The sequence below is a fragment of the Herpailurus yagouaroundi genome, unplaced genomic scaffold, assembly GCF_014898765.1.
Source record: "Herpailurus yagouaroundi ecotype Mexico unplaced genomic scaffold, PumYag 210, whole genome shotgun sequence".
NCBI classification, from domain to species: Eukaryota; Metazoa; Chordata; class Mammalia; order Carnivora; family Felidae; genus Herpailurus; species Herpailurus yagouaroundi.
This window is the reverse complement of record NW_024412441.1, coordinates 15,628,548-15,650,198: the sequence shown is the minus strand read 5'-3', so window position 1 is coordinate 15,650,198 and position 21,651 is coordinate 15,628,548. Positions and strand designations below refer to the sequence as shown.

The 21,651-nt window shown below is 38.8% G+C and overlaps 1 protein-coding gene and 1 long non-coding RNA gene across 7 annotated transcripts in view; one reads left to right on the top strand and one right to left on the bottom strand.

Moving 5' to 3' along the window:
* Nucleotides 1-21,651, top strand: part of CAMKMT (calmodulin-lysine N-methyltransferase) — a 413,830-nt gene that overhangs the window by 151,156 nt on the left and 241,023 nt on the right. The window lies entirely within an intron of this gene.
* On the bottom strand, nt 7,890-8,631 carry LOC121016356 (uncharacterized). Its single transcript, XR_005784241.1, has 2 exons — nt 8,218-8,631; nt 7,890-7,985 (listed from the first exon to the last, which is right to left on the bottom strand). It is a non-coding gene; the product is annotated as an uncharacterized LOC121016356 (long non-coding RNA).

Below are 21,651 nucleotides of genomic sequence, written 5' to 3'. Positions count from 1 at the left end.
TATATATAGACAGAAGTACATACATAATACATTCTCTATGTCAGCTTAAAATCTAGAAAGCTAAATATATTCATTAGTATCACTTAGGAGATGCTCTCTTTTGTCATGTTTCTTTGGCAAAAGCTAGCAGTTCTGTTAGCGGTGGTTTTGATGATAAAATTCTGCAATTCAAGAGGTTGGCTTATTCAACTAAACTGCTACCTTGGGCAATGCTGGACCAACTGTGAGGGCTCTGTTTTCTTGAGACCTGGAAAGCTGTTCTGTTTGCTAAACAAAGGAATTGTTGATTTCAGTGATTTAATTCCCCTTTTGGCTAAAGGCTGCTGAATGAAAACAGTGCTTATTTGAGAAGGAATCTGTTGCTAGGGCAACTGATATCTCCTTAATTATTGGCCAATATTCCCATATGAGATTGGTCTCTTTTGATTGTTGGAAATAACCAAATTATCCAGAGCACTTTCAAGTCTTGAATTTGGTGTGGGTGATGGGGGGGGGGGGGGGTGGTGGGGAAAGAATTTCTCTCAAGTTTATAATCAGAAATCTCCCATTTGGGTTGGCAGAGTGAAGGTAATATGTTCAGGGTGGTGGTGGTGATAAAGATACAGGTCACCATGTCATTTTTGCAAAATCTCCTGCATTGTAAGAGATCTTGTTACTTAAGACTAGTTGCAGTTATGAGATTAATGACCTCTGCTCGGTCTTTTTTTAATTGAATTCTTTGATGTCTAAGAAAATACATCAAATCAGTTATTTATCCTTAAGAATGGGTAGATCTGAGGAGAAACTTGTAAGTACTATTTGAGTAATTATGCCAACAAGGACTGTCTTCGGAAGTGTCTGCAGCCATTTATGTGAAGTTCTTTTCTTGAATGTATCTAGTGGTGCATATGTTGACCTTAGAGAGTGACCTCTTTCTGCCTGTTACTTGGTAGGATCATGAAAAAGACCTATGGTTTCTTGTGTCTCAGCAGTGCAGTTATTTGATCATTTAAAATTAATTGAAGCTTTGAATATAGTCAGGCTAAATTCTGGTGTGTTCCTATCATCCTTCATGATTGTTCTCCTCTGGTGTGAAGGACATACTGAGAAATCAGTACAATTCTTACAAAATGGGAGTTTGTCTTTATAATTTTATTGTATGTCTTTTTAAATACTTATTGTGGATAATAGAAATCTCACATTATCTCATGTCTTTACAACAAAATGGGAATTCACTGTACTTGTCCTCTCTAAGCCTGGTGAGCATTGACGAGATGCTTCTAAGATCACTCAGAGCGTCCCAGGTCTTCTAGCCAAGTGAATGTGAAGTTCTGAAATGAGATTGTGATTTTTATGCTGTGGAACCATGTGGATTTTCAGACTCTCACATGAAAGGCTTTTGGCACAACAGTGCTGAGTCAATCTGTTTTGTGATCCTTTTGGATGGCTATAGTTCTTACTCAGGATTAGTCTTTCCATGTTTCATTCATGGGGATGACATTGGTTTTACACCTTGGGTTGAATTGAATATGAAAAGCTTGCACTATGTATTGGAACAATCCTTGAGTTGGATTTTATGTACATATTTATTATCTATTCTAGACATTCAGAATTTCACTCTTCATTTTACTCTTCAAGAAGTAAATACAAATAAGATTCACTTGATGAAAGTATTAAAATACATGAAACAGGGACAATAGCCTGCAACGCTGTTGACTAAAACATAAGCACAAAGCCACAGAATATAGGTTCAAAGTGGTTGCTGTCCACACATGTGCCTTCAACATCATTAATCTAGTTCTCACCTGTGGGTTTTGCAGCATCTACTGAAGTTTTTCCATCTAAGGCTGCAAATATAATTACACAATTAAATCCATGATACATTTTGAATTGGCCTCCTTTTAAGGAACCTTTGAGCTTATGTCTTATTTAAATTATGTTGAAGTATGAACTATCAGACATTATTCTTTAAAAAGCATTTTGTGCTTTCTTTTTCTTTTTTTTTTTTTAAGTTTATTTATTTTGAGAGACAGAGACAGAGCAGAGGAGGTGTAGAGAGAGAGGGAGAGAGAGAGAGGACTCCACACTGTCAGCACAGAGCCAGATGCAAGACTCGACTTCACCAACTGTGAGATCATGACCTGAGCCGAAGTCACGAGTTGGACAGTTAACTGACTGAGCCATCCAGGTGCCCCTGTGCTTTATTTTTTAATTTCATAATATTTATAAAATTATAAAGATATTGTTTTAGTCATTTATCTTAACAAATTACTTTTTCAGATTATTATATGAAAAAATAAATTTTCCTAAGATTGTACAAAGAGAATTGATACTTTGTGTTGATTAGATTATAAAAACTTGACCCAAGGGGTGCCTGGGTGGCTCAGTTGGTTAAGCATCTGACTTCTTCTGCTTAGGTCATGAACTCATGGTTCCTGAGCTCGAAACAACCCCTCCGCCCTGGCCCCACCTCCTCCTCCTTCAGACTCTGTGATGATAGCTCAGAGCCTAGAGCCTGCTTCAGATTCTGTGTCTCCCTGTCCCTCTGCCCCTCCCCTGCTTGTACTCTGTCTCTTTCTGTTTCTCAAAAGTAAATAAACATTTAAAAAAAAAGAGCCTGACCCAAGTTATGGCATATGTCTATTATAATTGTCAATCTATTAGTTTGTTTTGTCACATAATATTTGATTCCGTTTTCCAACCAAAATATAGCATTTTACCATTTTCTTAAATTCATTAAAGATCAAAGATGTAGAGAATATTTTGTTAGCATTTTCTTACCTTTTTTTTGTTTTAATTTTTTATTTTTTTAAATATGAAATTTATTGTCAAATTGGTTTCCATACAACACCCAGTGCTCATCCCAACAGGTGCCCTCCTCAATACCCCTCACCCACCCTCCACTCCCTCCCACCCCCCATCAACCCTCAGTTTGTTCTCAGTTTTTAAGAGTCTCTTATGTTTTGGCTCCCTCCCTTTCTAACCCTTTTTTTTTTTCCCCTTCCCTTCCCCCCATGGTCTTCTGTTAAGTTTCTCAGGATCCACATAGGAGTGAAAACATATGGTATCTGTCTTTCTCTGTATGATTTATTTCACTTAGCATAACACTCTTCAGTTCCATCCCCGTTGCTGCAAAAGGCCATATTTCATTCTTTCTCATTGCCACATAGTATTCCATTGTGTATATAAACCACAATTTCTTTATCCATTCATCAGTTGATGGACATTTAGGCTCTTTCCATACTTTGGCTATTGTTGAAAGTGCTGCTATAAATATTGGGGTACAAGTGCCCCTATGCATCAGCACTCCTGTATCCCTTGGGTAAATTCCTAGGAGTGCTATTGCTGGGTCATAGGGTAGATCTATTTTTAATTTTTTGAGGAACCTCCATACTGTTTTCCAGAGTGGCTGCATCAGTTTGCATTCGCACCAACAGTGCAAGAAGGTTCCTGTTTCTCTACATCCTCTCCAGCATCTATAGTCTCCTGATTTTTTCATTTTAGCCACTCTGACTGGCATGAGGTGGTATCTGAGTGTGGTTTTGGTTTGTATTTCCCTGATGAGGAGCAACGTTGAGCATCTTTTCATGTGCCTGTTGGCCATCTGGATTTCTTCTTTAGAGAAGTGTCTATTCATGTTTTCTGCCCATTTCTTCACTGGATTATTTGTTTTTTGGGTGTGGAGTTTGGTGAGTTCTTTATAGATTTTGAATACTAGCCCTTTGTCTGATATGTCATTTGCAAATATCTTTTCCCATTCTGTTGGTTGCCTTTTAGTTTTGTTGATTGTTTCCTTTGCAGTACAGAAGCTTTTTATCTTGATGAGGTCCCAATAGTTCATTTTTGCTTTTAATTCCCTTGCCTTTGGGGATGTGTCAAGTAAGAAATTGCTGCAGCTGAGGTCAGAGAGGTTTTTTCCTGCTTTCTCCTCTAGGATTTTGATGGTTTCCTGTCTCACATTCAGGCCTTTATCCATTTTGAGTTAATTTTTGTGAATGGTGTAAGAAAGTGGTCTAGTTTCATTCTTCTGTGTGTTGCTGTCCAGTTCTCCCAGCACCATTTGTTAAAGAGACTGTCTTTTTTCCACTGGATACTCTTTCCTGCTTTGTCAAAGATTAGTTGGCCATATGTTTGTGGGTCCAATTCTGGAGTCTCTATTCTATTCCATTGGTGTATGTGTCTGGTTTTGTGCCAATACCATGCTGTCTTGATGATTGCAGCTTTCTGGTAGAGGCTAAAGTCTGGGATTGTGATGCCTCCCGCTTTGGTCTTCTTCAAAATTACTTTGGCTATTCGGGGCCTTTTGTGATTCCATACAAATTTTAGGATTGCTTGTTCTAGTTTCGAGAAGAATGCTGCTGCAATTTTGATTGGGATTGCACTGAATGTGTAGATTGCTTTGGGTAGTATTGACATTTTAACAATATTTATTCTTCCAATCCATGAGCATGAAATGTTTTTCCATTTCTTTATATCTTCTTCAATTTCCTTCATAAGCTTTCTATAGTTTTCAGCATACAGATCTTTTACATCTTTGGTTAGGTTTATTCCTAGGTATTTTATGCTTCTTGGCGCAATTGTGAATGGGATCAGTTTCTTTATTTGTCTTTCCGTTTCTTCATTATTGGTGTATAAAAATGCAACTGATTTCTGTACATTGATTTTGTATCCTGCAACTTTGCTGAATTCATGTATCAGTTCTAGCAGACTTTTGGTGGAGTCTGTCAGGTTTCCCATGTACAGTATCATGTCATCTGCAAAAAGTGAAAGCTTGACTTCATCTTTGCCAATTTTGATGCCTTTGATTTCCTTTTGTTGTCTGATTGCTGATGCTAGAACTTCCAACACTATGTTAAACAACAGCGGTGAGAGTGGACATCGCTGTCACGTTCCTGATCTCAGGGGGAAAGCTCTCAGTTTATCCCCATTGAGGATGATGTTAGCTGTGGGCTTTTCATAAATGGCTTTTATGACGTTTAAGTATGTTTCTTCTATCCCGACTTTCTCGAGAGTCTTTATTAAGAAAGAATGCTGAATTTTGTTAGCATTTTCTTAGCTTTTTTAAAAAAAATTATGTTTTCTGGGGATTATACTTAGCACTAACTTTCAATTTGTATAATATACATTAATATATGTGATGTAAATATTATATATATATTTATGACAAGTCTTAATCTTTGTATACAAATATATGACAATGTTATTTCTTTTCTTTCTGCAAAGGTAGTCTTTTCACCCCCCTCCCACCCCCACCCCCCACACCCCAGTCTAAGCCTGGGTAATTTGTTAGTAGTTTATTTCTCTTTGTTTATAACCATGTGTCTATCTTTCTTTTGAGAAAGCATTGACACTCTCTTACTACTAGACACTTTCTGTGGGTGAGGTAGAATCACTAACTGTGTTATGCATGTGTACACCAGAGAATATATAAGAACAAAAGAGAAATGTTCCATCACACTTTTGAAGGGTCTATTGAAAGTGCTACATATTTCTGTAAAATCTAGCACTGTAATTTGGAGCAGGAGTAAGGAAAGGGACTTGTATAGTTTACGTTTTCTATTGCTCCGTGCGTATGGCACATCCTAGTCTGACTTTCTTGATACTTTCTCCAACTGATAGAATAACTACTTCATAAGCTCTAGCTCAGCCAAGACTTGGATAAATTTAAACACTGGTTCTACTCAGGGAATAGTTTTAAGGCACAGTTCAAATGTCTGAATTAGATCATACGTTAGAAAATATAAAGGTGATAGAAGGCTTACTTCTGGCAAAAATCATCAAGTAGAATCGCGTTTATCTTTGATGTTTCTAAACTTACCAGCCATACCTCATCAATTGAATAGTCTTTTTCCTTTCATAAACTCTTCCCGGTGCTCTCATGCACCCTCTGATAAGGATCCTTTGCCACAGCCTGTGCCCCTGTTCCCTTTCTGCATTACCAGCCTTCCCATGTCCCATGCCCTTCGGTCAAACTTCCTTCAAACATTGCCAAGCCTGTATTTCAGTCCCTCTGTATTCCATTGACCTAGGAATTAGTTCTGTGCACCAATCATTGTCTAACTGGTAGTAGTTGATGATGTGATAGCTTTTTCTAGTTTGCCATGGTAACGAAAAATTGTAACTTACTCAGTTTTTGGTGAAGAACCCTTCAGGGTACACCCCCTTGCTGGCTGGACTTTGATGGTTTCGACACTGTTTCAAGCTGGTTTGTTTAGGTATTTATTTGGAAGGAAAAAGAACACTGATAGACTATCAATGCATATCTGCTTTCAAGATTTGTTAATTTAAGTATAAGACTGTGACTGTTCCTTAAGGAAAGCTGATTTTAGAAGAGAGAAGGCAAAACTTTATTCAACAATTATGATCCATAATAAAATACCCTCTAGTTGCATACTCTTAGCCAATTAAATGAAAATATTGAAATGAAAATATTTTATATTAACGGACACACAATTTGGAAGATGGAAAGCATTTCCTTTTTTAATCACTATTTTTAATCTTTGTGATGATGACTGCTGATTTGCCCTGTTTTATAATTCTCTGTTAGAGTTGTTTAGTATTTATTATAGGTAAACTCTCATTTGTTAAACTATGAAGGGGGCATTTTTATTATGTTCATGTTATTTTTCTTGACAAAAAACTGCAACAAAGAACAAACTAAAGTCTATTCATAGAAAGATTATGTCATCATTAAAAAAATCCCTTTCTCGGGGTACCTGGGTGGTTCAGTGGGCTAAGCATCTGACTTCAGCTCAGGTCATGATCTCATGGTTTGTGAGTCCCAGCCCCACATCCGGCTTTCTGGTGTCAGCACAGAGCCTGCTTCAGATCCTCTGTCCCCACCGCCCCCCTCTTTCTGCCCCTTCCCTGTTCGTTCTCTCTCTGTTTCTCAAAATAATTAAATAAAAGCTTAAAAAAAAAATCCCTTTCTTAGGTTCTATACTTCTTTTTGTTAGTGTAATGATCAAACCTTTTCCCCCAGGTATTTATTTAACCCCTCCCTTGCTTGTGTCATTCAGATTTCTTCCAAGAGCAAGCAACATAAGTACTTCTGGTCTACCCTTGGTAGAATCTCTGCATTTCCAAGTCTATACTTGTAGGAGTGTGAAGGAAAGCAAGAATAAAGAGAATATAATATAAGATAGAGTTCTTTTTCATAAGACATTTATGGTCTATTAAGAAATCAGATTACTCCATATGAAGCAACCTATTAGCAAGCCAGGGTAATTTCTAGTTCTAAGATATGTGATAAAGTTAACATTATCAGGCATCAGAGAGGAAAGAGAAATTACAACAAGCTTGAGATGCCAGAGAAGTTTTAAGCTGAACTTTGGACAGGTGAAAGGGAAAAGGACCTTTGAGATGGAAATGTTAAAATGCTCCTGTAGAATTCTGAGCCCCAAAGGTGGTACATGTACCAAACTAAGGAAAAGAGCAAAAAAGATTATTAACTTCCAAGTTTCCTCATTGGTCCACAGGAAGCCTGTCTAAACCCACTGGGCTGGCCCCTCCTATTTCCAAATACCTGGTGCTGGTCAGCTCTGGCTGCTATTACAACATAGATTGGGAAGTTTGAACCAACGAAATTTATTTCTTACTGTTCTGGAGGCTGACAAGTCCAAGGTCAAGGTGCTGCCAGATTCAGTCTCTCATGAGGGCCCACTTCCTAGTTCATGGAGGCCATCTTCTTGTTATGTTCTCATGTGGCTTTTCTATAGTGCTTGCATGTGAAGGGAGAGAGATTTCAGGTCTCTCTCCCTCTCTCTTTGGCTTTATTGAGGTGTAATTGACAAAGTTGTAATATCTTTACATGATGTGATGATTTGATACACATATACATTGTGTAAGGTTTCCACAGTTGAGTTAATTAACACATCCTCACCTCACATATTTACCTTTCTTTTTTGGGGGTGAGAACACTTAAGTTCTATTCTCTTAGCAAATTTCAGTTATACCATGCAGTGTTATCAACTGTAGTCACCAGGTTACACATAAGATCCTCAGACCTTGTTGGGGCGCCTGGGTGGCGCAGTCGGTTGAGCGTCCAACTTCAGCCAGGTCACGATCTCGCACTCCGTGAGTTCGAGCCCCGCGTCAGGCTCTGGGCTGATGGCTCAGAGCCTGGAGCCTGTTTCCGATTCTGTGTCTCCCTCTCTCTCTGCCCCTCCCCCGTTCATGCTCTGTCTCTCTCTGTCCCAAAAATAAATAAACGTTGAAAAAAAAAAAAGATCCTCAGACCTTGTTAATCTTATAACAGACTTTCCCTTTTTATAAGGACACTAATCCTATCATGAGGGCAACACCCTCATGATCTCATCCAAACCCAATTACCTCTCAAAGGTCCCAGCTCCAACTACCATCACTTTGAGGTTTTAGTGATTCAACATGAATTTTGGGGGTCACTAACATTCAGTTCATGCACTTCCCATAACTCATATGTGCTATGTACAGCCCCATCTCTGCTTTGACTCCCTGTCTTCCTTCAACACCCTGGGAGATAAGATGCACAGCAAAGACTTAGTCCAGATTTGGTTCAGGGCCTTCCCTTTACGTTTTTATGGTTGTTCTAACGCTGACTTCAAATATTTATAAATGCTTTTAGATTCATGTTCAACTGTTTTCTTTTCTTTTTTTTTTTAGAGATTTTTCAGTAATTTCTACACCCAACATGGAGCTGGAACTCACAACCCTGAGATCAAGAGTTGTGTGCTCTACCGACTGAGCCAGCCAGCTTACCCCTTAACTGTTCTCTCAAAATTAGCTTTTTGGAGAAATTGGGTCACCTTATAACTCCATAAAAGTGAATATTTGGCTTGACATAAATGTGGTTTGTTTAATTATTTAACAACTACTTAACAGATGCCTGTTAGAGGCTTCTTTCTGATTTCTGACCTAGGAGTTTGTACAATGTGTTGTCCCTGTACTTACAAGGGCAGAATTGAGGTGGGCATAAAAGCACTTGCTGTGAACTTGTTATAATTATTACTGAATACATATTTTTAAAGAACCTTTATATACCCTTAATCTCCCCCAAATTTGTATTGTGCACGTATTATGTGCAAAGTATTACGCTAGGTCAGGGGTTTCTGAACTTTTCTTAAAGGAGCAGATAGCAAATATTTTAGGCTTTGTGGGTCATAGGGTCTTTTCATAACTACTCAACTCTGCCTATAAGACAGAGTAGCCATAAACACTGTGCAAACCAATCAGTGTGACTTTATTTCCAAGAATAAGCATCCAGACTGTGGGCTTTAGTTTTCCAACCTCTGTGCTAGGTGATGGGGCTACACAATGGATATGATGTGTGAGGCATTGATAGTGTAGCTAAGGAGACAGAGTCATAAGGGATAATTTCAGTGTGTTGATAAACGCCAAGATCAAGGTAATGCATAGGGTTCTCTGAAGCACAGGGGAGGAGCACTTAGCCAATTTGGGAGGTTCAAGGAAGGCTTTCTGGAGGAGCTGAAGGAAGGATAAAGCATGAACCAAATGAAGCAAAATGAGAAGCTGAGAAGCTACAAGGGGCGGCATGAGCAGTGACACTTTGGAGCTGAGTGGTGGCGGACAACTGCTAGAAGTGTGCCTTCACAAAAGGGTCAAGAGCCATTTGTCAAGTAACAGGATTGAAGAATTAGATGGGGCCAAGTCATGGGAGAGCCTTGTATGGTGTACTCAGAGCTTATGACATTAGGTTGGAAAATTTTGAATTGCCGGTACTTCTGGGACAGCCAAAGTGACATGCCTAGCTTAGGTGGATTCCCAGTCCTTTTATAGACTGGGAATCATGAGCATACACGTGGTTATTAAAGCCACAAACATGGATGAGATTGTGTTGGGACAGGGTAAAAAGTGGAGAGAAGTGAACAGGGAGCAGGACAGAGACTTGGTGAACAATGTTTAAGGAGTGTGCAGGAAGGATAAGCCCAAGAAGGGAGCAGAGAGGGAGGAGACAATTAGCAGAGAGTATTGTCATAGCAGCCAAGTACTCTTCTGAGGGTACAGTGCTAAGCTACAGTAACAACAAAAACCACAAACAAGTAACAGTGAAATGGCCACACGCACAGGTTGATTTCTTCTCATGCAGAGTCCTTTGCAGGTCTAGCCCTCACCTCCTTGCTTTAACACTTGGTGGAACTTGTGGGCTATGAGTTTGTCATTGGCAGGAGGAAAATGAGATGAAGGGGGGGGACACCAGTTCTTTGCTGCCTTGATCTGAACTACTTGAACCCGAGTAGTCAAATGGGCCCAGCCTAAATGCAAGGGAGGCTGGGAAGTACAGAGGACTCCAAGAGTACTAACAGTCTCTGTCTTATCCATAAAGTAATGAGTTTCAAGAAGCAGCGGGCAGTCAGCTGTATCAATGGAAAGGCCCACCTAAGGAGAGACTTTAATAAATTTTAAGAAATATGAGAATATTCCAATAGGCACACCATTAATGTCTCCAGACCATTCCTATGTCCAAATGAGAAGTTGTGGTACTTCTTTCCATTTGGCCTATGAGGGCATCTCTGGAAGTTTTTTTTCTCCCAAATTTAATTTTTTTTTTTTTTTTTTTTTTTACCTCCAGTTTTCCTGCGAAGCTTCTTATTATGTCAGAAAGAGCTTTGTGAACAGACAGAAAAGGAGGCAGAGATGAATGATCTCCCTACCAAAATGTCAGCATGTTCTTCTCTGTTTAGACAATGGAAAGTGACTTGTGCATCAGTTTTGTTTGTTTTGTAAGGGTCAACATTAAAAAAATTTTTTTTAACATTTATTTATTTTTGAGAGACAGAGAAAGACAGAAGAGGAGAGCAGGGGAGAGGCAGAGAGAGAGGGAGACACAGAATCCGAGGCAGGCTCCAGGCCCCGAGCTGTCAGCACGGAGCCCTCTGCAGAGCCCAAACTCACAAACCATGAGATCATGGTCTGAGCAAAAGTTGGACACTTAACCTACTGAGCCACCCAGGCGCCCCCATAAGGGTCAGCATTTTAGATCGCTAATATCTATTCTTCTTCCCTTATAGAAGAGGTTGAAGTGCATAATTTTCACGAAGGTTATCAATAAGAAGATATAGGGAATTTTTTCTTTCCATAATGTAATCGCTATGATACCCTCATTTGTGTAAGGGGAGAAAAAGAAAAGGCAAAGCTCTGGCCTAGTGGCTGAAAGATTGGGTTCTAGTAAAGACTACAATGAATAGAATGGACTACTGTGATAGGATAGAATATATTGGAATCAATCACATATAGTAAGGGTAAGGATTGTTGAAACTTGTCTTTCAATTACAGGTGTGTGTGTGTGTGTGTGTGTGTGTGTGTGTGTGTGTGTGAGTGTTTTTATATAAAACACGTTTTTTGCTGTGGATCATCGATGAAAAGAGGTTTAAAAACACTAGACTGGACATCTTGCTGGGATTCAAGGGTTTAGGTTAACTTATAACTAGATGCATCCCTCAGACTAAAACCTGGAGCTGAGTGACAGAGCACTCCAGGAGAAAGAGACTAAAGTTAGAAACAGAAAAGAAGAGGAGGAAATGAATATTTTGGTAGAAGCCATGTGGATATCAGGAAAGAAGATGGTTCCATTCCTCTGGAGGCCAACCTACTGAGGGAAGACAACTAGGCAAAGTGCCTATGGGCCCTGTCAGCTATTTTGGCCACCTGTTGCCTACATAACAAATTGCTCTAAAACTTAATGGATTAAAGCAACCATTTTATTTTGCTCATGATTTCGTGGGTTAAGAATTTGGCAAGGCTCAGCTGATCAATGATGATGGCTGTTTGCTCACATGTCAAATGCCTTGGTGCTCTTTGTCCAGTCTGTGTCCACGTGTGTTGTCATCCTCCAGGATGTCCCCACGTGGCTTTATCATTTTTTCTGGGTAGTCACATTTCTTTCATGGCAGTTGGCTTACAATAGTGAGTGTTTCAAGAGACAGGAAGTAGAAGTTGCCAGTATGCTAGGGACTGGGTTCAGAAACAGGTAAAGTGTCATTTCCACCATATTCTATTGGTCAGAGGAATCACAGAGCCTGTCCAGATTCAAGGTAAAAAGAAATAGACCTTACTTCTCAGTGGGACCATTAGCAAAGAATTCAAGGCCACCTTTAATGTGCTGCATCGGCCAATTTATGGCGATAGTTTTAGAAGGGTAGCCCTGTCATAAAATAGCGTGGTAAGGTATTGTTTTGTTTGTATCCTACTTTTATTGGAATTATTAAATCAGAAATAATTATGTTGTTATTTCAACTATTTTGAACATTGTTTTAACTGATATCCTTTTTCTTTTCACTTATTTTATTTAACTTTTAAAATAGTTGTAGATTCACATGCAATAAGGAATAATACAGAGATATCCAGTGTACCATTTATCTAGTGTTTCTTCTAAACAGAGAGCGAGCAGGGGAGGGGCAGTGAGAGAAGGAGACACAGAATCCGAAGTGGGCTCCAGGCTCTGAGCTGGCAGCACAGAGCCCGAAATGGGGCTCGAACTCACGAACCATGAGATCATGACCTGAGCCAAAGCCGGACGGTTAACTGACTGAGCCACCCAGGTGCCCCTACCTAGTGTTTCTTCTAATGGTAACACTTGCAAAATAATAGTATCATATTACAACCAGGAAGTTGACATTGATACAATTCACTAACCTCACTCAGATTTTCTAGTTTCCCATGTGTTCAGTTGTGTGTGTATATGTGTGTGCACGCGTGTATGTGTTTAGTTCTATGCAATTTTATCATGTAGGTATGTGTATCCACCACCACAGGCAAGAGACAGAACAGTTCCATCACCTCAAGGATCCCTCATTGTTGCCCTTTCATAACCACATCTACCTCTTCTCATCCTTAATCCCCGGCAACCAGCATAATTCCCTTAAGTTTCATCCACATTGCTGCATGTACCAAAAGTTTTGTTCCTCTTTATTGCTGTCTGGTGTTCGTGGTATGAACGTACCACAGGTGGCTTAGCCATTCACCAGTTGGAGGACATCTGAGTTGTTTTCCAGTTTGGGGCTTTTATGAATAAGGCTGCTATGAACAGGCATGTACAGTTGTTTTTTGTTTTTTGTTTTGTTTTTTCTGAATATAAGCTTTTATTTCTCTGGGATAAACACTAGTGTAATTGCTGGATCATATAGCAATTGCATTTTTAGTTATAAAACCGTTTTCCAGAGTGGCTCTACCATTGTTCATTCCCAGCATATGAGTGATCCAGTTTTTCCTCATCCTTGTCAATATTTGGTGGTGTCCTTATTTTTTATTTGACATTTTGGTAGGTGTATAGTGATATCTCATTATGGTTTTAATTTGCCTTTCCTTAGTGGCCAGTGATGTTGAAGGTATTTCATGTGCTTATTTCCCCATCTGTATATCTTCTTTGGTGGGATATCTGTTCATGTCTTGCTCATTTTCTAATTGGATTATTTGGCTTTTTTCATAATTGAGTTTGGAGACTTTGTATATTCTGTGACTAGTCCTTTGTTGCATACGTAGTGTGCAATTATTTTCCTTTGGTCTGCGGCTAATGTCTTCGTCCTCTTAACAGGGTCTTTTGCAGAGCAAAGACATTTAATTTTGATGAAATCCAATTTATCTATTTTTCTTTGTGAATTGTGCTTTGACATCAATTCTAAGAACTCTTCTCCTAATCCTGATCCTGAAAATTTTTCTTCTATGTTTTTGTCTAAATTTTATAGTTCTACGTCTTACATTAAATTAAGTCCATATTCCATTTTGAGTTGACTTTTGTATATTGTGTGAAGTTTTAGTTGAGATTCTTTTTTGTTTTTGTTGCTAATGAATGTTGTTTTAAAATGCCAGTTTGGGGGCACCTGGGTGGCTCAGTCAGTTAAGCTTCCAACTTCGGCTTAGGTCATGATCTCAGGGCTCATAAGTTCCAGCCCCGCGTCCGGCCCTGTGCTGACAGCTCAGAGCCTGGAGCCTGTTTCAGAGTCTGTGTCTCTCTCTCTGCCCCTCCCCGCTCACACTCTGTCTCTCTTTCAAAAATGAACATTAAAAAAATAATAAAAAAATAAAAATAAAAATGCCAGTTTGTCTCAGTTAAGGAGAAACAGAGTTTTAATGTGTGTTTGCTTCAAGGCAAAGACAGAGCGGAAAATGACTAGTTGCTGAGTGATCGGGATATCAAAGCAAGATAACTAAATAAGTAAGGACAGTTGAAATTCAAGGAGAAAGAGCTTATCCCTTCTGCAAAATGTATTTATTTCTATTTAAGAAATTTTCTCATTCCTTAAGGATTTTGTAATATAAAGGGATGATTCTCTTTCTGGTATATGAGACAGTTTTCAGAGATTTTTTTATTTAAACATAGTAAATTATTTTTCTTACTCTTTCCTGATTATAATTGATTTTTGACACTCGGGGATAATAATGGTTGGTTTTTGTCAATATTTATGTAATTTATTCTTTATTTGTTGGAGTTGAAATTATGTTAAAATCCTGATTATAATCTGGTCAGAATTAAACCTTATATCTCATTGCAGAGGGACTCTATAAATACAGATACCCACAATCCCAGAATTTTAGTGCTGATAATGACTAATAACACAAAGTATTTCTTATGGTATCAATATAGTTCAAGAAATCCGTCACCTTACACCAAATTGAATTTCTGTAATAAGTCTACTGACTAATTTTCCTCCAAAATTAACTCTGTTTAAACCATTCTTGCTTTTTGTCATATTTCAAAATGTGTTAGCTAATATTACTTTAAATAATCAAGGTATCATTTTTATCTTGCAAATTTATGCTGATCAAAAAATCTTCACATTTGAAATGTTTATAAAAATGACTATGTGACAGAATGGCAAACATACTCTTTAAAATATTTTAATTTTAAAAGCTCACAAGGCATTTAGAAAGGTAGTGCCTACAAGAAAAGTATTATCTTCAATATTATTTACCTGTTCATTTTTGAATTCATAAAATTTGTTCACTTTTTTTTGGAGAAATTTGAATATGTAGGTCCTTATCATCAGAAAGGAATAGAAAAATTGAAGGCAGTTTGAAGCTGAATAGAAGTTATTAATGAGCTTAGCTTTGACTGAAATGACAGATTAATGGCTAAATTTTCCTCTATAGCAAGTCTGTTAAAACTTCTAGCTTGCTTCAGTAAATTCTTTTTGTCATTACAAATTGAAGGCAAAAGGCAAAGTAGTCTTCATTTCAATTTTGAAATTCAGACCTTAAATCTTCAGTGACCTTCATGCAGAACAAGGACTGGTGGTACTTCTTTGGAGCTCCTTAAAAAAAACCCAAAAATCTGATGGACATTATGAATCATGTAACACATAGCATTTTCTTCTTTGTATTGACTACAAAAACCCACTGAACCAAATCTGCAGGCTACCTTTAATTAGTATACCATAACAGGTGGTATGCCTTTTCCCATTTTTTTCCTATGCTCTTTGCCCTGATCTCCTCTTCTGTTCTGATAATAGTAATAATTATCATCATAATTTATATTTATTTAATGCATTTGATAAGCACTTTACGTAGATTACATTAAGCCTCATGTTTAATATCCCTTTGCGATAGGTATTTTTGTTACCTGCCTTTTATTGATGAAGTGTAGAGCAGTGCTGGTCAAAGTACCAGTCTGCAATGAAATTAGGAGTTTATACCAGAATTAAGTCAACTTCCTTCTTCTTTCATCAAGAAAGTTATGCTCTAGGGGTTCCTGGCTGGCTCAGTTGGAAGAGCATGCGACTCGATCTCGGGGTTGTGAGTTTGAGCCCCACGTTGGGTATAGAGATTACTATTTTTTTTTTTGAAAACTTAAAAAAAAAGTCACACTACAAACAAAATTTCTCCCTCTATTGTGTGTGTGTGCGTGTGCGTGTGTGTGTGTTTCCTCTTTGAAGAGGCAGTAGTGTAGTGGTTAAAAACACAGCATAAAGTTATTAGCTCCTCTCTTAATCCACATTTTGACTTTGGGCAAATAATTTCGCCCTTCTGTGTCTCATTTTTTTAATAAAAATAAATGGAGGCTAATAAAGCACAGGTTTCCTGTAGGGATGCAGTAAGAAAACACACATAAAGCACTTAGCTTGGCACCTGGCACGTTGTAAGCATTCAATGAATGGCAGCTATTATCATTATTATCTAACTTTTATGGATGCGTTTTAAATGTGGAACAAAATTGTACTTTCATTTACCTCATTTTGACAGTATACTTCTTCTGACCTATATGTACTTAAATTTAAAGAACATTCTTCCTACCCTTTCATTATTGCTAGCCTTTCAAGGGTCCCCTACCTTTTTTGCACTCTCAATTCCTGGACTATGATGTATGTGAATTATAATAAAATAAGCTAGTGATTTTTGTATATTGGAAGGCCAATTGGCCAAAGGTAACATAAAACATATAAAAACCTAAATCTGTGCCTGTATAAAATTTTGAAAGGCGTGATGTAAAGCTAACTTAAAATGTTTTTATCATACTTGCTTAAAGTTGAATTTTCATTTGATTTCTATTTTTGTTTTTCTTAAGATAAATGTAAGCAAACTTCCTTTCTCGAAGCGGATAATAAAATGAATGTCAGTATTCCTGGGGTCTCCAGAGGGACTTGCAATGATATGATACACGCTGTCCCGCATCTATGTATGTGGAGCCAGTACAGAAAAAAAAAAAAAAAATCCTGTGTAATTACATTGGTGTTAATACTATTCACAAGATGCCATGCGTTTTCATGGAATTAAAACACATTCTGATGAGAGTTTTAATAACTTTTTATATGTGTTTATTTTCATGGTCAGTACTAGTGGTGCTCGTAATTTCCAAGCCCTGCAGAGGGAGAAATGCTCTCAGGCAGCTCTTCTTTGTGGTTCACCGCAGACAGCCAGCTCACCCCACTATGCACCCAACCCCCTCTGTTTTTCACACAGAGTTAGATGGGGGCCAGAGGAGAGGGATCCAGAGCATAGGAGTATGACGAGCACATAGTAGTGACCCAATAATTGTTATCGAATTAATGAATGCACAGATGATATAGGCACGATGTTTCCATGTTCCCCGTGACTGCTAGAAATGTCAGGGTTAAATTTATTATTCAGTCGTAGCAACTAGGCGAGGTGTCTGATACATCGTATGTTTACTCCCAATTATTTAAAAATTTTTGGTAAAGCAGGATGCCTTAATATTATAAGCGACCTCCCATATTTGGACTAGGGTGCTTGAGAAAGACTGGTGTCAAGTGCATGGTGCACATGCAAGGGGAGGTCCTCTTGGGACTCTGGGCCGGTTCCTATCATGGCTTCCTCTCATGGCAGCCTGTAGTGCTCACTCCTCCCTCCCTTCTTGGGTAGGGGCACTGGAAGGGACACTCTGGTTACTGTGGACTTCGATTTATTCCGACGGTATAGAAGAGAGCACCGTGCAAGATAGGGCAGACATTCCTCACCCCCCTCCCCGCCCCGCTTCCAAGACAGAGGAAGAAAGGTTGAAAAGAAAATCAGCGCTTAAAGAAAGCAGAACATGAATGGTTATGTAGAGACCAGCATGAAAAGCACCATAAGAGGAATGAAGAAGCTGAATTAGTTGTCCAGGGTTAGAACCTGTATCCAAGAAAGGCAAATGTATTTAGGAGTAAGACAAAGTTTACTTAATGTTTGTGCCAGGCAAGGTACTAAAAATACCTTTGGCCAGACCTTGGTGACTGGCTAGATGGAGAGGTTGGTAGAAGGGCAAACTTGCTGAGATGAAGCTTTTTTAGGGTAGCATGCCATAGATGGCCCTGAATGTCCAAATCGATCAAAAGGTCTCTCCTCTCTGAGGACTAAGCGAGCCTAGAGCTAGCTTGCTCTGAGAGCAGGTGACACTGGTCTGTGGGAGTTGCTAGTCTGTACTAGGTAGAAGGTCAAAAGAGGGAGGTGCTGTGCAGATTAATCAAGGGTGTCTAATTCCAAAGCAAGGGATGCCACGATGATAAGAAAGGCAGAGGAAGAGCTAATGAGATTATAAATGCCATGGGAGCAGGGACCTTGTCTGTCTTATTCGTTGCTCTATTTTCAGCTCTTAGACGAGGGCCTGACACATGGCAGATGCTCAGTAAATAGTTTTGAATGATTGTATTAACAGGAGAAACTTCTGACAGATTAAATGCAAGGTCGATTTTATGTAAGGGTCATTGCTCTATCAATGATAGCCGTGCCTGGATTTCTCCTAATATCCATCCCAAATACGTTAAGATAATTAAGTTAATATTGAAGGAATATGTTAGGTAATCATAGGATATAGTTGCTGTGATTTATGGAATGTGGCAAGAGATGGTTTAGTATATTCACAAGGGAGGATGCTATTGGATATGAGGCCTGCACAGCCTCTGAGAAGTTGGGTAGTCTGTGTAGACCACTTTCTTATCTGCACCAGGTCAAGTGACAAATAGAGCTGGCCCAATATACTTTTATGTCTTAATGTCTGTATAATATAAGGGATTGAGAAGGGAGTGGCCAGGGAAAGGCAGAGGATTTGGGGTTTAACATCATATGATCATCTACAAAGATTATACCTAGAAGTGAACGTGGCCTCACTTGTGATTCGAATTTCTGTTGAAGAGGAGCTTTGATCTACCGCTAGACCATTCTTCAGATGCTGGCTTTGGTGTCTGAAAAGCTTTTTGGGAGAGTGGCTCTAGTCACTGATAGAGGCTTTTCAGGGGGATGGGGAGGGGGTTAGAGGAAATTTGGGTTGGGTACAAAGAGACTTATGACACTGGGTCAAAATGCTCAGAGCCTGACAAAAATAGCCCTTCAGGCTCTGGTGAGGGATCTCTACAATATCTACAGAATATCCTAAAACACAGGGGCGTTTAGGGGAGAAGATGACCAATGGAACAGGCAGTTCATTCACCTGTCAGTTACAGAGGTCTTACTTCTAAGGAATATCTGAAATTGAGGAATCTACTGTGGTACGTGAATCAGAGATGTGACTTGAAAAATTGGGGGAATAATGTCATCAGTGAATGGGTCAGGGAATTTGGAAGTTAGAAACTGGATTGGGTGGAAGGATCATCATTTTGGTTTTAGAAATTCTGAGTGGGAAATGACAGCACGGCATGTTGAAATTTGTGGTAGAGAGCTGGGAAGAACAGAGGGAAAGCTTAGGGGAGAATCAAATTAGGGATCATTTGCTTTTTGTTCAACTCCTCCCCCCACCCCACCCCCGCCCCGCCCCGGGAAAGCAATGAACCGCAGATACCACATTTAGCCTGTTGCTGTGATAGGTGTTAGGTCCTTTGCCTATGTGTAGTCTAACAGCATTAGGACATCGCTAATGACATGTTGAAAACACAAAGCAGTGACTTCTATTTATTAGAGTGAGAATCTAAAGAACAAGATTCACAGATAAGCAGTTTTCTTTGCCATTTTTTTTTTTCCTTGAGAACTTAACTATTATCGAGGTCTATCAGGAAATACATGCTCAATGCCAAAGAAGAACATCTCATTGCTTGTGTTGAAACGCACCAGGGTGACTGATGGGTGAAAAAGAAAGCCTCATATAGAAAACCAACTGTTTCAGTAATCCTGCTGCAAACCATGACGATTTACTTAAAATTTCTTTCCTAGTCTCGTTAGACTCATGCAGTAAATAAATTAAGTACCTTTCCCACTGGGAGTTTTTTAGAAACACTTAATGAAGTAAATGCCACAGTGTTAGGTTAGAGGAGAACCCTGCTATTGAATTATTTTTAGCATGCATTCCTAGTTTAATTTTTGTTGGTTTCTTTTGATGTGGGCTTGAGTCTTAGCCAGCTGGTGTGGTTCAGAGGACAGAGTGAGGGAGAGATTTAATGTCCAGTACACGTGACCAAGCAAAGCATCTTTCTCAAAGGTCAAAAAATTTAATTTGGTAAGAATGCCTCTGTATTGAAATGGCTGTATTTGCGACAGCTGAAGAGACATACTATTAACTCATTACCCTTGAATATTTGAAAAAAATTCTCTATGCTTAATTTTAACTATATAGCTTTTCAAGAAAAGTATTATGTACTATTTAAAAAAATAAACATAGTTACCAATGAAATTATTTTAATTTTTTTTTAACGTTTATTTATTTTTGAGACAGAGAGAGACAGAGCATGAATGGGGGAGGGTCAGAGAGAGGGAGACACAGAATCTGAAGCAGGCTCCAGGCTCTGAGCTGTCAGCACAGAGCCCGACGCGGGGCTTGAACTCACGGACCGCGAGATCATGACCTGAGCCGAAGTCAGCCACTTAACCGACTGAGCCACCCAGGCGCCCCCAATGGAATTATTTTAAATGCAGCTTAATCTTTATAAGTAAGAAAGCTTTTGGGGATCTTGAAGGGCTTTGAATCATTACGATAATTAAATTAGTATTATAGCAACAAAAGGCCAACAGGTGTGTGGAAAGAGGCTCAACATCACTAGTTATTAGGGAAATGCAAATTAAAACCATAAGGAGAAATCACCTCACACCTGTTAGAATGGCTAGTATCAAAAAGACCAGAGAGAACAAATGCTGGTGTAGATATGGAGAAAGGGGAGCCCTTTGCACTGTTGGGGGGATTGTAAATTGGTGCAATTTATAGTGTGGAGGATCCTCAAAAGATTAAAAAATAGACTACCATATGATTCGACAATTCCATTTCTGGAAATATATCCAAAAAGAAACAACAGTACTGATTCCAAAAGATCTTTGCTTCCCCGTGTCCACTGCAGCATGACTTACAACACCAAGACACGGAAACAACCCACGTGTCCATCAGTGGATGAATGGATAAAGAAGGTGTGGTATATTTATATCCTACCACTTGCCACAACATGGATGGATCTTGAAGGCATTACACTAAGTGAAATAAGTCAGGCAGAGAAGGACAAATACCATATGATCTCACTTATATGTGGAATCTGACACCAAACAAAACTCATAGAAGAAGAGATCAGACTTGTGGTTCTTGGGGACGGAAGGTGAAGGGGGAGGGGAAATTGGAGGAAGGTGGTCAAAGGTCCAGACTTCAGTTATAAGGTAAGTAAGTGCTAGGGATATAATATCCAGCATGACGACTCTAGTTAACACAGCTGTATGGTATATAGGGAAGTTATTAAGACAGTAAATCCTAAGAGTTCTCATCGCCAGGAGGAAAGTTTTTCCTGTTTTTCTTTTTTTTCCTTTTTAGTGTATCGAAATGAAAAGACTGATGTTAGCTGAACCTATTGTGGTAATCACTTAATAGTATATATAAATCATGCCATCATGCTGTATGCCTTAAATGTATACATTGATGTATGCCAAGTATTTTATTTTATTTTTATTTATTTTTAAGAGAGAGAGCATGAGCAGGGGAGGGACAGAGAGAGAGGGGGACACAGAAACTGAAGCAGGCTCCAGGCTCTGAGCTGTCAGCACAGTGCCTGACGCGGGGCTTAAGCCCACAAACCATGAGATCATGATCTGAGCCGAAGTTGGACACTTAACCGACTGAGCCACCCAGATGCCCCAATGTATGCCAAGTATTTTACTTTATTTTATTTTATTTTATTTTATTTTATTTTATTTTATTTTATTTTATTTTATTTTATTTTATTTTATTTTATTTTATTTTATTTTATTTTTTTATTTTTTCAATATATGAAGTTTATTGTCAAATTGGTTTCCATACAACACCCAGTGCTCATCCCAAAAGGTGCCCTCCTCACTACCCATCTG